A 7,231-nucleotide genomic window follows, 5' to 3' on the forward strand; every position below is an offset into this window, starting at 1 on the left:
GTCCCTTGGTTTGTTGTCAGATTTGATATACGCAGCAAGGATGCTATGTCCCACTTACACTTACTCTGTCTCTGTTATTCCCTTTTCTGAATTTTCTATTCAAGGAAATAATTTCCTCCACAACCAGCATCCCTTTCAGAGTTCAATAATCCTCTTCTGATTCCAAAAACAGGCAGCCTACTGTATCAAGTTCCCATTTTATCTCTCCTCAATCACAGACATATGTACATTTTAAAACTAAAAGCTTACTTTGAGAACCAAGAATTCATGAGAAAGTAGAATGCAGAGCCCACGAATGCTATCTTATTTGATTTTACATCAAACCTCTGTGGTAGGTATTCACCTCAATTGTAAAAATCAGAGCACAGACCTGTGTGTCCCCGGGACATGATGGTAGTCACTGAAACTGAAATTTCCCATCGCACCCTCTGAAGTCCACAGACTTTATACAAGACAAATAAAACCAACCAAGCCCACAACTACAGCATAAATGAGTGCCAGACAATACTACAATCTAGTTAAAGACAACAGCAAGCTGAAACAGGATAAAGTCAAAGGAAATCACAAAAAGCACACTCATCAAACTACTCGAAGCAAAGATGAAGGAAAAATTCTTGGAAGGAGCCAGAAGAAAACAACTCATTACATGGAGAAGCCCATCAATTCAAATGCCCATGGACTTCTCATGGAGAGAGATGAGGCCAGAGGACAGGAACTCCATGTCTAAGTGCTGAAAGGGAAAAAGGCTCAACCCAGAATTCTATATCCAGCAAAAAGATCCTCCAGGAATGAAGGCAGAACAAAAACATTCTCAGATGAAAGATAAAACTTGGAGGGTATGTTACCATCTGACCTCATACAAAAGAAAGCTAAAGAAAGTTTCAAGACGAAGAAAAATGATACCATCAAGAAACTTGGATTTTTGGAAATAAAGAACACAAAATTCTTTAAAACGTGTATGACTATTGAAAGCAAAAGCTGTCACATCATCTGGTGAAGTTTTCAGTGTAGAAAGATGTGAATTGATATGGCGGCTATCCTGTAAGAAGCAGGCAATTCCATAGCTTACATTAAGTGTAAAATATGAACAGTGAAAAGTTAGCTATGTATATTGCAATCCTTAGCGTGGAGCTTCTCAACAGCGGTACCATTAACATTTTGGGTCTCAGAATTCTGTTGATGGAGCTGTCCTGTGCATTGTGGAGCGTTCAACAGCAAACCAGGCCACTACCCATTTGATGCCAGTAGCAGTATTCCCCCAGTCGTGACAATAAAAATGTGTCCAGATGTCACCCAATGTCACCTGGAGGACAAAAATCACTACCTACAAAAAAATAAAAATACTTGAAATATAATGGCATATAATGTTAAAAGATTAAAAGTAAAAAGATGGAAAAAGATATGATACAAACACTCGTTCAAAGGAAAAAAAGTAGCTACTATAAGACAAAGAAGACATCAAAAAAATAAAATGAAAGAACCGCCCAGGATAAAGAAGAACATTACATAATGATAAAAGATCAAATCACCCATAAGCTCTAACAATCATAAATGTGCATGCACCTACCACCAGTTTCAAAGTACACAAAGTATGAAATATGTAAGTAAAAGGAGAAAGAAACAAATCCATAATACTGCCGGAAGACTTCGTAACTCCTCTCTCAGTAATTAATGGAAGAAACAGTATCAGAAAGGACAGAAAGACATGGTCAGCACTGTCAGCCAACCTACCCTGGCACTCCACCCTGTCCGGCAGAATGTTCTCATCAAGTGCACCATGAACACTCATCCCCACGGACCACAACCTGGGCCATAACACAAACTAACAAATTCAAAAGAACTGAAATTAGACAAAGTATGTTCTCTTACCATAAAGGAATTTCTTTTTTTTATAAAGATTTTATTTATTTATTTCACAGAGAGAGACACAGCGAGAGAGGGAACACAAGCAGGGGAAGTGGGAGAGGGAGGAGCAGACTCCCCGCTGAGCAGGGAGCCCGATGTGGGGCTCGATGCCAGGACCCTGAGATCATGACCTGAGCTGAAGGCAGATGCTTAACGACTGAGCCACCCAGGCGCCCCATAAAGGAATTTCTTTTAAAAATCAGTAACAGAAAGGGACGCCTGGATGGCTCAGGTGCTTAAGGGTCTGCCTCAGCTCAGGTCATGATCTTAGGGTCCTGGGATCGAGTCCTGCTTCTGGCTCCATGCTCAGTGGGGAGTCTGCTTCTCCCTCTTCCCTTCCCCCCACTCATGCTTGCACTCTCTCTCTCTCTGAAACAAATAAATAAATCTTAAAAAAAAAAATCAGGGGCACCTAGGTGACTCAGCCAGTTAAGCGTCTGCCTACAGCTCAGGTCGTGATCCCAGGGTCCTGGGATCAAGCTCTCTGCTCAGCGGGGAGTCTGCTTCTCCCTCTGCCACTCTCTCCCTGCTCATGCTCTCTTTCTCTCACTCTCTCTCAAATAAAATCTTTAAAAATAACTTTAGAAATAAATCAGTAACAGAAAGATATTTGGAAAATCCACTAATAACTGGCGGGGGGGGGGATTTGGGAACAAATTTGGGAAGCAGCATTTGGGAACAAAACTGTCACGATGCTGGAGAATCATCCAATTCTTCACAACTGCAAATGGAAACTTACGAACAGCAGAAATTCTACAGAGATCAGCACCTTAAGCTAGAACTCACACTCAGAACCAGTCACCACAGGACAACCTGATGTCTGCCTGCTGGTGTGATACAAGAAGAAGCAGATCCAGCATTCCTGCTAACACATGTACACATTTACCATATTTACTCAATCCCAGAGCAGTGGTTCTCAAAGTGCAGTCCCCAGAAATTCTTGGAGCCACCCCCAGAAACAAGAAACTTCTGGAAGTAGCCTACAGTTGGTATCAAGAGCCCTCGCACTCTGCTGCTTGAGAAGCACTGCTCTGGGGCTAATTTTCACGTGACGGGAAGTGCACAAAATAAGAGCACTACACCCAACTCCAGGAGGTACTAATCCAGACACTACCAACCACCAGCCTGGACTCTTCAAAAATGCCACATGAGAAGAAAGAAAACCACCACAAAGATTTCTCCAAATTAAAAGAAATTAAAAAGATATAACCAAATGAGGGGCGCCTGGGTGGCTCAGTTGTTAAGCGTCTGCCTTGGGCTCAGGTCATGACCCCAGGATTCTGGGATCGGGGGACTCCCTGCTCTGTGGGAAGCCTGCTTCTCCCTCACCCACTCCCCGTTTGTGTTCCCTCTCTCACGGTATCTCTCCCTATCAAATAAATAAAATCTTTAAAAAAAGAATGACAATGGTGAGTGCTACTCCAGATGGTCAGGAATATCCAAGAACAGAATTATTTCCATTCTGCTCTAAGACGTTATTGAAATACATCTTCTACAGTACATAACAAGCTTTAAATGTATATGAAGTATACACACAGTGCAGAGTACATAAACGAGCTTTATATGTGCCAACTTAGCAGTCCCTCAGGGAATCTGTGGATGTGGGTGTTCACACACCTGCATGTGTGTGGGGGCGTGTGCATGTGCGGGTATATGCAGTGACGGTGCCAGGCAGTCCTTTGCTTACTAGGATTCTGTGAAAAGGTCAGAAGGCAAGATTCCAGAAGACTCCACCTTCTTGAAACTTTATTTTTTTGAAACAGGTGCCTAGCTGTCAAGAATCCAAACACAAGTGGGGCACCTGGGTGGCTCAGTTGGTTAAGCGACTGCCTTCGGCTCAGGTCATGGTCCTGGAGTCCCGGGATCGAGTCCCGCATCGGGCTCCCTGCTCAGCAGGGAGTCTGCTTCTCCCTCTGACCCTCTTCCATCTCGTCCTCTCCATCTCTCATTCTCTCTCAAGTAAATAAATACAATCTTTAAAAAAGAAAAAAAAGAATCCAAACACAAGTGGAATTCAACGACTATAAAGATGTCCTTGGACAATAAGGCCAATGCTGACCTGCTACCTAAGCTCCTTTTACCATCTTTTTAACATGTGGTAACTAAAAAAATAAGCCAGCAAGTGGATTACTGAGTTAAAGGTTACTGAGGTATCCCCCACTGTTGGACAGAGAAAACATTTATAAATTCCCACTAAATAACGTTTCCGTGCAAATATCTATACACAGAACTTTCTCCATATTTTTACATGAATTCTTTCAAAGAATCCCAGAACTGCAATAGTTTGTACAAAGTCATAAGCTCTAAAACACTTGAAATATTATTGCCAACTGCAAATTTAAACTCCCACCACTGAGTGCTATGAATAATGCCAAAAGCAATTTTACCTCACCCTCATCAGATGAGAGCTAAATACATGTACCCTTCGCTTAAATAAAGGGAGGAAAATGGCATCTTGTCATCACTGGCACCGATTCACGTTTGCTAGCACACGGGGTCCTGCACTACTACTTACAAACTGTGGCTAAAGCTGCTCCCCATGCTGTTCAGTGGAGCTGGGCGTATTTGGGGCGTGTGCACTGGGGGCACCCCCGGAACTAGGACCCTCTCCCGTGGCACCAGCCTCCTCACAGGTAAATCTTCACTGGCCAGGAACTCAATGTGCCCCTTCAGCAAATGTCACCAGGACTAGGACGGTTTTTGTTAGTGATGTGGTCCCCAGTGGTCTGCCCTAACTTACTTTTGCCCATAAACCCTGTTACTTCCAGGGAGCATTTCTACCAAATACGAAGTTTTGCAGGGATATATATACTATACAACAACAGAAATGGGGATGTTATTTATGCAAGAGTCCATCTCTTCCACACTGATTGGTAGTATCTCTTAAATGTATTGTATTAGAGTAATTTGGGCGCAAGAAAACAGGACTTTAACCTACAACCACATGGAACTGGACTCTCTGCAAGGACCTACAGGAGGAGATGCTGCATATTGACACCCTGACTGTAGCCCTGTGAGTCCATACGGTTCTGACCTTCAGAACTGGAAAATAATACATTTGTTTTAAGCCACTACATTTATGATAATTTTACAACAGCAATAGGACACTAATACAACTGCATAGCAATTAATGACGATTTTTTTCTTTGTATTCTGAGTCAATTTGACAATCCTGCTTCCCGTGACCTCGCTCTCATCTTTCCTCCCTCACGTGAAACGGCCCTCGGATAAGAGAGGGTGGTGAGGTGAAGACAGAGGTGTTCTCCTCGTGGAGGATGTAAGTGTGCCGACGGCCTGTGCTGAGGCTCCCCCGGGCACTCTGGTGCTTCAGTGCAGTGCCGATTAGGCATCGAGGGGACCCGACACACAGCACACGACAAACAAAGGCACCACCTGCCCTGAGATCGTAAAGCAGAGAATAAGCCTGAGGAGACGGTGGGCAGATCTTTAGCAAACACTAACCACGCAAACACTTCTCCTCCTCCCAATATAATGTCATATAAAAAATAAAAACCACGAGACCTCTGAAAATACTGGAGTACAAAGAGTACGTTAGGCTGAGGACCCCAAGGAAGATCACCTCTCAAAATCCTTACAGGAAGGTGAGAAAACGCTCTGCAAGCCGTTTGGCTGTGCTGGGTACATACCCTCAGTCACCTGCTGAGCACCACTACATGCGCGCCCACACTGAAGACACGGCAGTCAGTAACGGACACAGCTGGTAACTCACAAGCTCAGACTCACTCACCAGGAAATCTTAAATGACAGCAGTGGCTACTGGCGAGACAGTCCCCTAGCCCTTGGAAGGTGCCGACTGAGCTCAGGCTGCAGGGGCTGCATCCAGGTAGAGGGGCAGGGTGCGTGTGGAATGACCGCCGTGGACGGGAAGGTAGGGAAGGTAGGTGGGGCAGCGCAGGGCTCAGGAAGGACTGCCAGTCACCCAAGCTAAGCCACAGCTATCCGTGGGAATTCTGGAACTGGAGCTGGGACACAGAAGGCAGCCTGCTTCGAGATAACTACAACTGTCAACTCCTGTAAGGAGAGCGACGAGAGGTCTACACCGCTCTGCAGATTAGGACGCCCAGAACAGCTGTCTTCTGAAAGAGAAAACACAGACAGACAGACACACAGGTAGAAAGGATTAGAAAGTGTTTCCCATAAAAATGGAAGATTAAATACACGACTGCCTTCAACACCAAAAACACTGCTTTTTCTTAAAGCTGAAACCTACAGAACAGAAAACAAGAGATGATAACAAAATGTAGAAAGCTAGAAAGCAGATAGATGGATGGTAAATAAGCAGATCCAAGAAAAACAGGAGTCTCAGCACAGCCGCGAGGAAGCAGGAGAACCCTGGGACCCTGGAGGGGCGGGCCTGGCGTCAGGGGGACCTCTGAAGCGGGTGGGGAGGGAGGAAAGAGTAGGAACCGACTGAAAGCTACTGAAGACCATCTGGATCCTCAGGTGACCCCTCCCAGCTACAGAGCAAGGGACAGCTACCCCCTGGGGGAGGGAAAGCAGAGGGCGAGGCTGAAGGAAGGACAGTGAACGTGGGTGCAAGCCAGCGTGGCCTCCCTTCCCTGCTGCCCAGGTAGAAATTCAGCGTTGAGAGGAGGAGGAGGGACAGGAGACGCCGGCGGCCAGTGTTTGCTGAAACTGTCAGGCATGAATTTAAGCACCTCGCCTACGTTCATTTAATTCCTAGTTTTAGACAATTAACATAGGAAATTCTTACTATAAAAAAGAAAACTAACTGAAATGTCCAATAACTGAAATGTCCAAGACCAAAGGTGGTCTATCCATACCACGTGACATCACCCGGTTTAAAAGAAGTAGGCAATGTGACGTGTGCTATGGCACGAAGCTTGAAAACATTTCGCTCAGTGCAATAAGCCAGACGCAATACGACAGACCCCGAAGGGCTCCACCTCCACGAGGTGACAGCAGTCAACTCCACAGACACGGAGGTACAGAAAGGCTACGGGGGCCGGGGAGGGGGGACAGCGAGGCGTCTCCCGGGTGCAGAGCTTGGGTTTGGGAGGAGAAAGGAGGCCTGGGGGCGGGAGGTGAGGACAGTGGTACAACAGCGTGAATGTGCTCACGGCCACTGCACTGCACGCTTGGGTAGACGTGCTTAAGATGGTAAGTTTTATGTTAGGTCTGATAAATTTTTTAAAAAGGAACAAATTCTATAAATATCGCTGAAATCCAGCTCCCTAGCAGCCGCGTAACCCCCGGAAGATGGGTATTTCCTCATCACTACCCACATCTCCAACATACGAAGCTGGTTTCTACCCTGGGGTCTGCCTGAACGCACCACCAGGCC

The 7,231-nt window shown here is 45.5% G+C and overlaps 1 protein-coding gene across 2 annotated transcripts in view; it reads right to left on the reverse strand.

Moving 5' to 3' along the window:
• The window catches only part of LOC148161803 (putative phospholipid-transporting ATPase IIB), a 425,152-nt gene extending 419,067 nt beyond the window's left edge, over window positions 1–6,085 (reverse strand). Inside the window, exons 1-2 of one of the 2 annotated variants that reach the window (XR_015767351.1) lie at window positions 5,654–6,082; window positions 3,593–3,879 (exon numbers count right to left, since the gene is read on the reverse strand). The gene's annotated coding sequence lies outside the window, so the exon portion shown is untranslated. Of the gene's footprint in view, window positions 1–3,592; window positions 3,880–5,653 lie in introns of both variants that reach the window. The other variant, XM_088020545.1, reaches the window with a different exon arrangement.
• Window positions 6,086–7,231: the final 1,146 nt, after the last annotated feature.

Source organism: Eumetopias jubatus, unplaced genomic scaffold (assembly GCF_037043125.1).
Source record: "Eumetopias jubatus isolate StellerSeaLion01/CBP00866 unplaced genomic scaffold, mEumJub1_p1.0 scaffold_55, whole genome shotgun sequence".
NCBI classification, from domain to species: domain Eukaryota; kingdom Metazoa; phylum Chordata; class Mammalia; order Carnivora; family Otariidae; genus Eumetopias; species Eumetopias jubatus.